Source organism: Schistocerca serialis, chromosome 5 (genome assembly GCF_023864345.2).
Source record: "Schistocerca serialis cubense isolate TAMUIC-IGC-003099 chromosome 5, iqSchSeri2.2, whole genome shotgun sequence".
NCBI classification, from domain to species: Eukaryota; Metazoa; Arthropoda; class Insecta; order Orthoptera; family Acrididae; genus Schistocerca; species Schistocerca serialis.
In genome coordinates, this window is record NC_064642.1 from 103831848 (window position 1) to 103846949 (window position 15102).

The window sequence follows — 15102 nt, forward strand, 5'->3', positions numbered from 1 at the left end:
TTTAGAGAGATTTTTAGTTACATCCTCTGAGTGATCTCAACACTCGCGACCCTCAGCTGGAATAAATCAATGTTTTCAGTAAATCGGACTTTCTAAATATCAGAAGGAGTGACTGATACACAGGGGTCCAAAAAAATGTATCCACTGTTTAAAAGTCCATAACTGGCAAACTAATCGATGGAGTTGTCTCATCTTTGATAGTGTAATAGTTTGTAGTTCCGGCAATCGCCACACAAGCGTTTTATTGCGTTGTTTTGTTTTGTCAGATGACAGCCGCCAGATAGTGTTTTGTTCTTAGTTGCACCTAGTTACTCAAGTAAACATGGCTGGCGCAAGGCTTACATTCGATGAAAGGAAGTCAGTCTTGAAGTGGTAATTTAAGTACGAAAACATTAATGAGGTTTAACGGGAATGGCGAAATGAGTATCAAACAGAGCCACCGACACGTTTAACGATTCGTCGCATTTGAGACAAATTTGAAGCCGCAGGCTGTGTTAAAGATGTACACAAACAACAATCTGGACGACCTGTAACGGTAACAAGTCCAGCTAACTCCCGTCGTGTGTTACAGCAGTTTCACTCGCTCACCACAGAAGTCTGTGAGACAGTGTGCCCGTGAAACTGGAGTGAGTCGCTCAAGTGCTCGGGGAATTTTGAAGACAGCAAAGTGGAAGTGCTACATCCCATGATTGCTACACGCAATGAAAGAGGACGACCCAAATCGTAGAATGGAGTACTGCGAGTGGTTTACTAACATGGTGCGCAAAGATGAAGAGTTTTCAGAGATGATGGTGTGGTCTGACGAGGCACAGTTCAAACACAACGGTACAGTAAATCGCCACAATAGCATCTACGTACTGGGCCGCCCAAAATCCGAACGTCCATCTAAACAAAGCCGTGAATTTCCCAGGAGTAAATGTGTGGTGAGGGTTTTCTTATCGTGAACCATTCTTCTTTGACGGCACAGTTAGCGGTGAGGTGTACCTTCAGAAGCTTTAGGCATTTATTTTACCTGCCATCCGAGACTTGTATGGAGACGGAAGAGTTTACTTTCAACAAGATGGTGCCCCAGCCCACTACCAAAATCGTGTTAGGGCGTATCTCGACGAAAATGTACCAGGAAGATGGATAGGCCGTAGAAGTGCTGTCCAGTATCCATCACGTTCCCCAGACCTAACTCCTCTGGACTTTTACCAGTGGGAAACACTAAAGGACGTCGTTTATCGACAAAAGCCACGCACATTGAATGAACTTCGAGAATCCATCGTACATTCATGTGCAAATATCCAACTGAACACGTTGCTGTCGGTAGTTCGTGCTGCAGTTCGGCGGCATCGTTTGTGTGTAAATGTTAATGGCGACCATTTCGAACACCTACAGTGATATCTTTAAGTTGGACTTTAAGCTATACTTTCACCAAAAATGAGACAATTCCGCCAATTAGTTAGCAAGTTATGGACTTTTTAAACAGTGGATACTTTTTTTGGACCCCTCTGTATGTATAGCCACATACATCGGTTTCGACCATCCAATATCATTGACAATACAATGAGAGCCGCATGAGGTATTAGTCTCAAGATGATAGGTTGTTGGTCATAACACTGTCCAGTGCTCATGTTGTTGTCTCACTATAATATGTACAAAAGTAAAAGAACATCACTATCACTCAGAGCGTCATTAAAAATGGTTAGTTTTAAGAAGTGAGACAACCAGTTAAGGACACCTTCAACGGAGTTATAATACCTATGTATCAACTTGGTCGTGCAGGGGATACATTTCCAGCGCTTCGAAATTTGCTCTTTGCAATCGATGGTGGGTCTCAGAAAGTGCTTTATGATCCGATCGCATTTGCATGTATGATGTGGAGTTGGTCCTTGAACAATTTACTGGTTATATAACTGCTTCTCCAATGCAGTCAATACAAATATATAGGCTGTTCCGAAACTATACATTCTAATCAATGCAGAAGGTAGAGGACATCGAAAACAAGTGTATTTAGTTATGGTACGTTTGGTCGCTGGTGCTTGGGCGATTTATATGGAGGGTAGTCTAGCACGCTAATTACAGCAGCGACATTCACAGCAACTGCTCGAATGCACGGCCATTGGTCTGTGTGGACGCAGTAAATCATCGGACCACTGACTGTCATGCTCGTCAGAAGATTCATGGCGTGACCACAAAAGGTACCAGCAGCGGCGGCGATTCTAGCGAACAGGTCTTCCCCTACTTCTCACAAGAGTTTCATACAACTCTGCTACATATGCCCATTTATGTCGGGTAACTAGGCGCTCAGACCAAACGGCTACCTACGTCAGTCCATCGATTCCCGACGATTCACGAAGGTGGCTCTCAGATGATTCCTCATACTAATGCTCAAATGGTCTGGCGCCCCATCGTGCTGGAAGTACAATCAGAGGTACATCCTTCAACTGTTTTAGCAACACATGTTCCACGAAGATACGACATGTTTGTTTGTTGCGGAGGAATGAAAGGATGTGAAGTCTAATCAAACCGTCACAGAGAATGCCGGCCCACACATTAAAACCGAATCGCTGTTGGTGATCATGAGGTCGCGTACCTCGTGGATTTAGGTGTGTCCAAACATGAGAGTTCAAATGTTCATATGAGTGTGAATTCTTAAGGGACCAAACTACTGAGTTCATCAGTCCCTAGACTTACACACCACCTAAACTAACTTAAACTAACTTGTGCTAAGAGCTACACATACACCCATACCCGAGGAACGACTCGAACATCCTGCGGGAGGGGCCGCGCAGTCCGTGACAAGGCGCCTCAAACCTCGCGGCCACTCCGTGCGGCAAACATGCGAGTAAACAAAGCCTTGTTGCTATACAGGACCTCGGTCACAAATAAAAGGCGCAAGGCAGTATGTTGTAAAGGGCATTGTGTGCAATGCAGCGCACACGTAGGAGAAATCCCCCGGTGCTAGTGCTGCCAAATAATGAAGATCTAAAGCATGAAGCTACTGGCCATGTAACACATTCGACACAAGACGGTGTCTGACGTGTGCAGTACGTCTTGACTTGTCAACATGTTGCAGAATCTCGTCTTCCATTTCCGGAGATCGTGCCATTCTATTGCGACCTGTATCAAGCATTCTTGCGTTGCAGACATCCGATCAGTTGAAATGATAATTAAATCGAGACCCTAAGCTAAGCTAAGATAAACATCAACGGGGACAGCTGAAAATGTGTGCCCCGTCCGGGACTCGAACCCGGGATCTCCTGCTTACATGTCAGACGCTCTATCCATCTCAGCCACCGAGAGCATAGAGGATAGTGCGACTACAGGGATTTATCCCTTGCACGCTCGCCGTGAGATCCACTTTCCCAACTTAATGTCTACACACTACATTCGTAGTGCCCCTGCCCATTACTCATTACCCGCGGCAGGCAATCTTACCGAGTCCCGTAAGAGCTCGGACAATGCGTGTGCATCCAGCACAGAAGAAGAAGGTCAATGGCCGATTAGCCTTAACTATATGAAGATGGTATCTATTCTTTCGGAAATGTCCGAAAGAACAGATACCACCTTCATATATCCTTTTAGTTGGTGTTCTGAAACCCTCCGATTGTAAAAGCGCTGTCGATACTCTCTCACTGCAGGTCTCCATCTTCATTCACAGACCCGTCTAGTAGATGCATGTCGGTCGTTTCAGGATACGTAAATCGCTCCATGTTCATCGTTGTTGACAGCGAATACATCGGTGAGTTTACAAGGAAATTGTCGTTCTCACAGGCAACCACACGTATACAGAGCAGTTTTGATGTAGAAATCACGATAATATAACGCATCCACCATGGTTTCAGTGGCGTTTTGACTATTTCAGTGTGCATTTCAAAGGCACAGCTTCATTGTCAGGACCTCAGCTCGTATGTACGAACCTTCACGGCCATCGACACACTCCAGAAACACACATTTTCTAATCTTTTTAGTTTACAACGTGCACGGGATCACAGGCAATCTCTTCCATGTATTGTTAACATCTGGGACAGCGCGACCGCTACGGTCGCAGGTTCGAATCCTGCGTTGGGCATGGATATGTCTGATGTCCTTAGTTAGGTTTAAGTAGTTCTAAGTTCTAGCGGACTAATGACCTCAGAAGTTAAGTCCCATAATTCTCAGAGCCATTTGACGCATTTTTATTGTTAACACTGTTATATCAACACACACGGTTTTCTTAGATGACATTAAAACTCTTAGTGTTTTCTGTGAAGATTGTTTATGTTGATATAACAGTGGAAACAACATGTGTGGGAGATTCGTTCTGATGCTACGTACAAAAGATACCAACAATAGTGGCAGATACGTATTCCTGGCGTGTTCACGCCTCTGTCAATCTCCTAGCCTAATAAGTAAAGTCCTGATGATGGAGCTGTGCCATTACGTGTCGGATCTTATGAGACTTTGGTATATCGTTCCTAGCTACTTCCGCTGACGTTGTAAGACTCCAATGGTCGCCATGCAAATGTGGTATCGATGGGTTGAGGAGGGCTCTACCCAAGGCTGTGCAGGATGCCAGCGACCTCGTGCGAGTTAGCACCGGATATCAGTATTGATGAACAGTTGACAGGTACGTCCGTTAATTATAGTCCGCCTGCTTAGCTGGGTGGTAACGTCCTTACCTCCCATATACTGCGCCTGGTTTCGATTCCTGGCCGTATAGGATATTTTCTTCTCTCGTGGACTGGGTGTTGTGTTGTCATCATCATCCTTTTATCCTCACCATTGGCCGCAAGTCATCCAATATGGCACCGGATGAAATATGACTAGCACTTGGCTTCCGAACCCGAATGGTACATCCCGGCCTACAATGCCATACAATCATTTCTTTTCTTCCCTTAACTATAGTTACAAAGAATGCAATGGTAACACGACACAACGGCCGTTTTCCAGATGAATGGGATCGTGTTTTGTCTGATGGTTGTTGCGTTACTGGATATTGCAAGTTTTGGTGGTGGTGTATTATAGAATTTCTCACGTCTATAAGAGTAGTTTCACTCAATCACAGGTAACTGAGGTCAGACCGAATAATCATCATGACATTCTTATTCTGTAACGATCAACCGGAGACCATCGGTGATGTGTACTAAATAATCATTAAATGTACTCCCAACTTCTGTAGGCGAAGTTCGGTTTTACCTGGTGTGGTTTTCACAGTTACGAAGGTTAATGAAAGAATTTAACTACCACGACAAAGGAATAATGTTACGGAATGAAATTTTTGTTGTGTTTACAGTTACATCTCAGCTGACACTGAAACTTCTGCGTCACAGTACCGCAGTTCGCCGCTGAAGGGGCCAAAGCAAAATGTCGCTGCCCATTGATTGGGGCATCGTGGAGAAAATTTTCTTTTCTTTGAAGGGAAACAACGATGTAAGAACATAAATGCCGTGGGGGTCAATGTGTGCGTCAGAAATTCAACATATTGTAATGCTGTGGTTAGGAGATACAGACACATCGAGTGTAGTTAGGAAAGTCTGAATTACGAGCGAAGAAGTGGCCGAGTATCTCTCTGTGAAGAATCGGAAATCGAAAGAATCTTGTAGGTCCTGGTATACACGGAGCACAATTGAGGCGACAGTATTGAAAGTGAAATGAACTCGGGGGTCAAATTTCAACGTCTTGAAAGACGAGGCCGCAATAATGTTAAACTTCATCAAGCCATCCGGATGACTTCTTTAGCTTCCTAATCACCATGAATGAGTCCAAAGTGCTTCACTATGACCCCATTACAATGAAGCAGGGCAAACAGTTGAAACCTACCTACGATTTTACTATCATCAGCTGAGTGGTATATTACCCAAATTATTCGCTGAATGCATATTTCGTTACGTCTGCTGCGATGCATATAGATGTGTTACACAATCGTGACTTCTAAAATTCGTGTTTGACAGGGACTCGAACGTGGATTCCCTACTTATCGCAAGCGTTAGATTTAACAACTTCCTATTAGCAGCAAACCGTAGGCGAATATAAGTCCGCAACTTGAATAAATTGAAATAAATGTTACAGCTTCGTCGTAAGTTGCACTGAGAAGCATCAGTTTTTTAATTCTTGAGGGTGACTTGTTTCGGACATCTCTGTCCATTTTCAAACCATCCTACGAAGAATACTACAGTTGACATGACAATTTTATACAAACCAGGCACATATTCGTAGTAAAATTATAGTACACTAATATACGTGTAAGGTATACGATTTTTACAACTTGCCTTACTAGACACATTCTGTGCTGTATGTGCGACAAATACAGGCGATTGCCCAAGTACAGAACCTGCCCCTGCAGTAATCAAAGTGGTGTGGTCGACTTAAAAACAGCAAAATACACCACATGTAATATGGAACAGAGAAGATATGTAACTTTTCCTCAGAAGAGCACAGTACATAAAACTATGTAAATGTGTTGTAAATGACTTGTCTAAGGGTGATTTACTGTACGCTGGTCGTTCGCGTTACTCTTTGGTCTTTGAGCACAATGCCGCACGTTGTGGTTTCACGTTATCATAATCAATACGATGTTTTTCTTCTCCACTAGAGGACTGAATATAAACTAATGAATTACTATGGGGATGATCTGCTTAAGGGGCAGTCTTCTTGTAAATTGGCAGGTTAATTAATTTATTTTTGAAGTGGGGGCTGCCGCACTTTCTAGTTTTGAGTTGCGGTATGGAAGGAGGTTCGAGTCCTCCCTCGGGCATGGGTACGAGTGCTGTCCTTAACGTTACGTTAGTTTAAGTAGTGTGTAAGTCTAGGGTCCGGTGACCTCAGCTTGGTCCCTTAGGAATTCACACACATTTGAGCATTTTTGTAGTACGGAAATGTAGTTTTTTATGGGCTGGACACATTATATGTAGCGCATAACAGTACAACTACTTATGGAAGCTCATGCAACTGCAGCTTCTTTTGGGGGCAACGTCATGTAACGACGTAACGCATAGCAGTTCTGTGTAATCCGATACACTGAAGCACAATGATCGATCTTAGGAAAAGAATTTTTGGCATTGTAGGATTTTGAAATCTAAATTAAGTTTATAAAGAGAAACAGAATGTATTGTTTAGCCAGTAAACATGACAAATTTCTATAGTTTATGCGAATATTAGTGTCCTACAATTGTATTACGAATATGTGCCTAGTTTGTCTAAAACTATCATGTCAACTGTAATCTTCTTTATAGGATGGTTTGAAAATAGACAAAGGCGTCCAAAACTAGTCACCATCAAGAAATAAAAAAGTCTGTACTTTTCAGTTCAACTTACGACGGAGCTACAACCATTTATTTCAATGAACCACTTCGGCTATTCGTGAACACTTCTCTGCCTGACTCAAATTTGAATATGTCACAGTCCACGACCTTGTATCATAATCTTATGTATGTCTCCCTTTAAACTCGCAATATTACCTGATTCCCGGTTAGGGAGAATACTACAAGGAATCGAGGTCATTTATAACACCACATGCCCTTTCGCGGCTTATGAAACGACGCTAAAAATAGTCTCGATTCCTTGTGGTCATGTCATTCCATCTAAGCGGAAACAAGGTAATGTTGGGAAGTTAGACGGAGGCTACGATATAAAGTCGTGGACTGTCACACATGTCTATGTTAGATAAGCGGGTAACGCAGTTCGAGTTGCGGTCTGGCATAAAGTTTCATATGTCATATACCAGTCGTAGCGACCTTCATGACATTCACAGTCAGTGAATAATGTGAGAAAAGAGTTAAAAGGAGTGAATTTAACATCGGCGAAAAAGGCGAAAGGGCAACGGCCTTGCCGCAGTGGATACACCGGTTCCCGTCAGATCACCGAAGTTAAACACTGTCGGGAGTGCCCGGCACTCGGATGGGTGACCATCCTGGCCGCCATATGCTGTTGCCATTTTTCGGCGTGCACCCAGCCTCATGATGCTAACTTAAGAGCTACTCGACCAAATAGTTGCGGCTCCGGTCACAGAAAACCATCATAACGAGGGGAGAGCGGTGTGCTGACCACACGCCCCTCCTATCCGCACCCTCCGCTGAGGGTGACACGGCGGTCGGATGGCCACTTGTGGCCTGAAGACAGAGTGTATAGGTGTGCAAAAGGCAAAAAAAGAAACCTAACAGTGAAAGACAATGTCGAGGGATTTTTGGGACTGCCGTGGTACTAATAAATTACTTTCGTTAGGAGCAAACTATCACAGGAACATAATAGCAAAATCTGGCGATGTCACAGGAGGAGGTGGAGGCGTCCCAAGAAGCTGTTCGGCTGTTTTGCTTCCTTACAATGCCTCAGCTCATTCTGTATGCGTCTTAGTCAAACATGCCTTGCTTTAGATTACAAAATTTTACCAAAAGCCTGTTCCCCAGCCCCCACTCTGTTTCGTTCTGTATACCTCTGCACTGACGTGGAACCCAGCAGCATCAACCTGTTGCCTCAGATGATGGTAGCACTGGGTAGTTGGCATTACCCAGTGACATCGGGAAGGTTTAAAAATGGAAAGTCCTCTGAACAGCCGAAATGCAGGCTTGTACACAGTATTTACGTTGCCATGACTGTGTTGCGAAGCTGCCATACCAGATACACAGCCGGGTGCGTCGAAGACGAGGTACCAGTTTCGTAGCGTGGGAGGAATTAATTAGAGGAAGGGAGGGAGGAACTGGGCGAAGCCGCCGGGTCGGGCAGCGATGTTGGAGCAACGGCGGAGAGTAGGTGGGTGGGTGGGTGGTTTGGTTGGCTGCATACCGGCGGCCTTAAACTGTGTACCGTGAGGCCAGGCGCGGCCAGAGCTGGCGAGGGGAGTGGGCCGAGCGCTGGTGAAGACGTGCAGCCTGGGGGCGCGTGCCAGGCATCGCTGCGGAATTCCTGGGGGCGGCCCACGCTGTGGCCGGCGCGGGTGCGGGCTCAAGACAGTTGAGGTATTCCGCCGCCCTCGGACGTCCCGAGTGCCTCAAGGACGAGCCGGGTCTTGAGCCGGACGGGGCGAGCGCCGGGCAATAAAATGCTCTCCGCAGGCATTCAGAACGCAGCACGTCACAAACAAAATTTTCGAGCGGTGGTGGAAGAAGTAATACTTGATAACAGAGCTCAGAAAACAATTTTCGTTATATTTCACTTTAATGCGGTTTCTGTTGCCTTACCAAGATGACTTCATAAGCCGATGCCTATGAAGATCTGTTTCGATTCATCGAAATAATTGCCCGGGAGTCTAGACTTGTGCTTCGTTCTATGGCTCTGAGTCCAAGTACAATGTTATGTAGGCATAGAGGTGAAAAAACTATCACAAGTCACGTTCACGAGGAAAGGTGGCAACCATCTATCTTGAAATTTTAAGTATATTTGGGTTACCGATTTCGACCTCCTAAGTTGCAGGTCATCCTCAAATACAACATCCAGTGTGTTCCAAGAAGAATGGGCGATATGACAGGAATGATGATTCGAAGCTTAAATGTCTAGTAAACATGAGCAGGGGGCATTATGGACCACAACAAGTAAAACTATCTAGCAAACACGGGCTCTACAATCTATACTCCAAGAACATTTTTCAGCCGGCCACAGTGGCCGATCGGTTCTAGCCGCTTCAGTCCGGAACCGCGCTGCTGCTACCGTCGCAGGTTCGAATCCTGCCTCGGGCATGGATGTGTGTCATGTCCTTAGTTAGGTTTAAGTACTCCTAGGTCTAAGGGACTGATGACCTCAAATGTTCCATAGTGCTTAGAGCCAACATTTTTCACAAGAAGAGATGTGTTTCACAGTATCGAAGATGATGAAGTGCTCATAGCTGTTTAGGTATGTATTTTAGACCTAAATTTTAAGAAACAGCCGGCCGCGGTGGTCTCGCGGTTAAGGCGCTCAGTCCAGAACCGCGCGACTGCTACGGTCGCAGGTTCGAATCCTGCTTCGGGCATGGATGTGTGTAATGTCCTTAGGTTAGTTAGGTTTAAGTAGTTCTAAGTTCTAGGGGACTGATGACCACAGAAGTGAAGTCCCACAGTGCTCAGAGCCATTTGAACCATTTTTTTTTTAAGAAACATTTTTGCTTCGCATGATCGTTTCCATCATATCCCATTTCTCCTGGGAAAACTGTAAATGCCCCTCCTAGTCTGGAGGGGTGACATGCCCTTTAAAAAACTGAACCGTCACCCAGCTGATGAACTCGGCTTCTCATTAATGACATATTGGCCACTTGTCCCGGTAGGATACGTTATCGGCATTAGCGGTTCACAGATGAAAATATGAAACCGAATGGTGCGGGTAGGGGGAGGGGGCGTGGGAGGGGAGAGGATAGAGCCTCTAAAAGGCGGAAGCATCAGCAATGATCACTAAAGACACATAAGTGTATCCATTAGACATTTGGCCAGTCATGGAAAATAAGTGTAGTGAAGGTCTATGCGTTGACAAATTATTTCAGATTAGTCCCCCATTGGGATCTCCAAGAGGGAACTTCCTACGAAGACGTAGTAGGAAATCTAGAAAGAGAAATGCAAAGGCTCAAGCCAGATATAGTGAGGGTCAGTGAAGTGAAATGGAAGGAAGATAAGGATATTTCGTCAGAAGAATAGAAAGTAAAATCAACAGCAGTAGAAAATGGTATGATGGGAGTAGGATTCGTTAGGAAGAGAAATGTAGAGTAGAGAATGAGCGACTATAAACAGTTCAGTGATAAGCTGGTTATCATAAGCCTGAGAGCAAACCAACTCCGACAACTGTAGTTCAAGTTTACATACCGACATCGCTAGCAAAATATGAAGAGATAGAGAAAATATATGAGGATATGGAACATGTAATTCAGTATTTACAGGGAGATGAAAATCTACTAAGCGGAGGAACGGAACGAAGCGACAGGGGTACGAATAGAAGAAAGTTATACGGGAGAGCATCGTCCTGGCTGTAAAAAGAGAGAAGAGAATGTCTAAATGAGTTCCGCAAAAAATGTCAGATTTTAATAGCGTATACTCCTTGAAAAACCACAAGAGGAAGAGGTAAACTTGGAAAACTCCAGGAAACATGGGAAGATTCGAGCTGAATACATATAATGGCCAGACATAAATTTCGAAATCAGATATTGCACTGTGACGAGAACCCAGGAGCAAATGTAGATTCAGATCACAATTTAATATCGATGAGGAGTAGACTGATGTTTAAGAGAATCGTATGGAAGAATCAGTGTGCAAGTAATTGGGGTACTGAAATACTGAGGAATGGTGAGACTCGTTTGATGTTCTCTAAGGATGTGGACAGTCCAGTAAAGAATCCAGCAGTAGGCAGTTTAGTTGACGATTAGTGGATATGTCTAAAATGAGCAGTCGCAGATGTTGGACTGACAAACAAAGGTACAATGAAGATAAATGCGAATAAACATTCGGTAACATAAGAAATGTTTCAACTGAGAAGGAAATACAAATATGTTCAGTAAAAGACAGCAAAACAGGAATATAAACAACTTAGGAATGAAAGAAACAGGAAGTGCAGGGAAGCTAGGGTCAAATGGCTACATAAAAAGTATGAAGAATTCGAATAAGATATGATCGTTAGAAGGACTGAATCAGCACATAGAAAAGTCAAAACAACCTTCGGTGAAATTGAAACCAAGGGTAGTAACATTAAGAATACAATGGGAATGCACTGTTAAACCCAGAGGAGAGAGCGGACAAGTGGCAAGAGAACACTGAAGGACTCTGTGAGGGGGAGGTTTTGTCTGACCATGTGAGAGAAGAAAGACTTGAAATCATTTAAGGCAAAAGAGCGATAACATTTCATCGAATTTCCTAAAGTCTTTGGGGCAAGAGGCAACCAAACGACTATTATAGTTGGTGTGTAGAACAGATGAGACTGCCGATGTGCCATGAGACTTTCGATAAAATGGTGGGCACACAATTCCGAAAGTCGTAAGGGACGATAAGAGCGAGAGCTGTCACACGATCAACCTAACATGTCATTCATTGAAGCTGCTGACCAGAATAATATACAAAAGAATGGAAAAGAAAATTGCGGGCCTGTTAGAAGACGACCAGTTTCGTTTAGAAAAGGTAAAGGCACTAGAGAGGCGGTTCACACGTTGCGTTTGATAATGGAGGCAAGACTGAAGAATAGTCGAGACATCCTCATAGTAATTGTCGACGTAGAAAGAGCGTTCGTCAATGTAAATTGGTGCAAGATGTTAGAAATTATGAGAAAAATAGGAGTAAGCTAGCCGGCCGAAGTGGCCGTGCGGTTAAAGGCGCTGCAGTCTGGAACCGCAAGACCGCTACGGTCGCAGGTTCGAATCCTGCCTCGGGCATGGATGTTTGTGATGTCCTTAGGTTAGTTAGGTTTAAGTAGTTCTAAGTTCTAGGGGACTAATGACCTCAGCAGTTGAGTCCCATAGTGCTCAGAGCCATTTTTTTTAAGGAGTAAGCTATAGGGAAGACAGGATTTACAGAAACAGCTGAATGGAATGAACAGTCTAATGAATACGGAATATATATTGAGAGGAAATCGGAAGAAGGTAAAAGTAATGACAAGTAGCAGATATGTGAACAGCGGGAAATTTACCATCAAATTAGTGACCATGAAATGGAAGGTTAAGGAATTGCGCTACCTTAAAGCAGAATAAGTCAAGACGCGCGAAGCAAGGAGGACTTAAGACACAGATTAGCACTGAATGAAAGAGCATTCCTGATTAAGTGAAGTATACAGGTATCAAATATAAGTTTTAAATTTAGGAAGAAATTCCTGAGAATGCACATTTGAAGCGTGTAACACCACAGCTCTTATGCTGTATGGATTCATTTTGCTTTATTTAATGTTACATTGTTGATCGCCTGTGAATGTGTTCAAATCGATAGCATAAAATTGTGTATTCTTTTCTTTGTCAAACCTTTGATGTCGTGATTTGATTCTATGCAAAGTAGTGTAAATGCAATTTGTATTCTTTGTCCCATTTGGAGGGAACAGAACTTATTGTATGTAATTGTAATTTTGTGTGAATAATTTTTTGTAGAAGTGTCAATATGTGAAAATGTTCTGTTTTATTTAATGTATTTGTTTGCTGTTATGTAAATTGCTGATCCTCACTTAGGGTTCTTAGTTAGTTTGTATGTAAATGGTGTAGTGGTTCCCCTCCGGAACGGAAATGCGTAGCACGCGCAAATTGTGGTTGGCATAGGTGGAAAAGGTGGAACTGATAGTCAGTAGGAGACGAGCCACCAGTCGGAAAGGAGCTACCAGTCTGTGCACTGTCAATGTAAAGGTGCATATCATGCTGATTCAGAGAGAGGCTTTTACTGCTTCTTTCCAATGCCTCGGATGGGTGGATAAATAGCTGGATCTATTCTGGAATTTGTATGAATCATCGCCATGAAGATACGATAAAGTCCGGCAATTCTACCTGTAATTCCACCTACCAACATGCAGTTGCCACCACATTGCGCAATCACTGTAACGTAATACTATATTGATGTACAGTGAAGGATCAGCCTAATGGATGTGTTAGTGTGCTGAAATATAAGGTAATTCATATCGAAATTTATTTACCTACCTTGATTTTACTCCTCATCATAACACCTCTCAGGGTCCTCTCCGTTTGAAGTAAAGTGATTACCGAGTGTCCTTACTGAAAGTACGTTGAAGCCTAGAGCTTTGTTAAATAATGCCTCTTGAACTTATTAGAAAGATAGTTAAAGCTAATGTGGTAACAGAGTGAGTTAAAGCAAATGTTATTTGTCCAATAATAATTTTCCTATTGAAACTGTTATTTAAAGTGCTGTTACCAACTTCAAACTTTAGGCTGAGTCTTATAAAGTAAATGATCACGTTGTTGTCCGTAGTAAATTCTAAAAAGGAGAGTCAGTTCCTTGCAATTTTGTCAACATTGTGTTTCGTTGTAGTAAAAGTGAGAAAGCTGCAGTTGTGAAACGTTACATTCTCTTGTATGCCAAGTGTTTGTCTCTCTTGTGTGCATATTAACAGTATAAAGACCACTCAGTTTGTGTAAACCCTGAAAGTGATAGTGTTTTTCTGTACCTGTTATAATTTTGAAAATAGTTCCTGCTGCTCTAACTGTTAGCTTCAATCTTAAAACATATGTGTGTTAGAGTTCATTGCACTCACGTGTTGCTAAGTCTAGGATGTGTCTGTTGTGTTGTCCATTATAGTTACTTATACCTACTTTCATAAACGAGAATGTTAATCTTTCTCTTGCCTAATTAGGCTGGCGACCGTTTCCCTTATTCTATAAACAGTATAGCTAGGCAAAATTTTGTTTGTCACTATTCCAATATTAACGTAATTCTGACTTTCATTTCCGATAAGCCACTTCCATTAGGAACAATACGGTCAACTTAACAAAATTCCTCTCAGAGGGTAACACTGCTCTGTTGCTTTGTGCCATAGTTACTTTTACAAAATTGTTTTATGTTACAACCTGCTTCTGGCATTGAGGTTATGGTACAGTAGTTACCAGACGGGGAGTGTTATACGTGGCGACCGTGACAGGACGTTGTTCAGTCTGCACATACAGACGGAAAAAATTATAAGTAGTTAGCATTTTACAAACATTGAGTGAACATAAAACGTCCAGCGGCACGAACCTGTACACTACTTGACAGAACTAGTAGTGAAAGTTCAGTTTAAATTAAAAATAAAAGGTATCAGTACTTAATAATAGCTAAAATGGACAGGAAACTAGAAATAAATCTAGACACGCGAGAGCAGAATGCAACCGAGAGCAGTTCAAGCAGCACACCAACAGATGGCATGACGCGCGAGTTAAATTACGTACGTTATCACGCAGACGTCAATAAACAAATTGAAGCTATGTGTGTCGCGCGTACTAAGCAAGACAATATGGGCGATGTTGTCGAAGACAGTGGTTATGTCAATGAATCGCGGGATATGTTCGAATCACCAGAAACTGAGAGGGGTGTAGAATCTGAACACGAAAATGCAGTTGAAACCAAAAGTGAAAAGACACCAGATGTGACTGATTTGTTAAAAATGTTGTCTGCACAAATTGCAGCACAGGGGCAGTTAATTGCAACACAGGGTAGTGATATTAGTAAACAGATTGAGAAGGTTGATGTAAAAGTAGACATTGTGAGTAATGAAATTAAAAACCTCAAA

General features: G+C 43.1%; 1 protein-coding gene and 1 pseudogene across 1 annotated transcript in view; one reads left to right on the forward strand and one right to left on the reverse strand.

Annotated features, from left to right (window-relative positions):
* Positions 1-15102, reverse strand: part of LOC126481344 (nephrin-like) — a 990728-nt gene that overhangs the window by 822713 nt on the left and 152913 nt on the right. The gene's annotated exons all lie outside the window — the stretch shown is intronic.
* Positions 7782-7899, forward strand: LOC126483021 (5S ribosomal RNA; annotated as a pseudogene).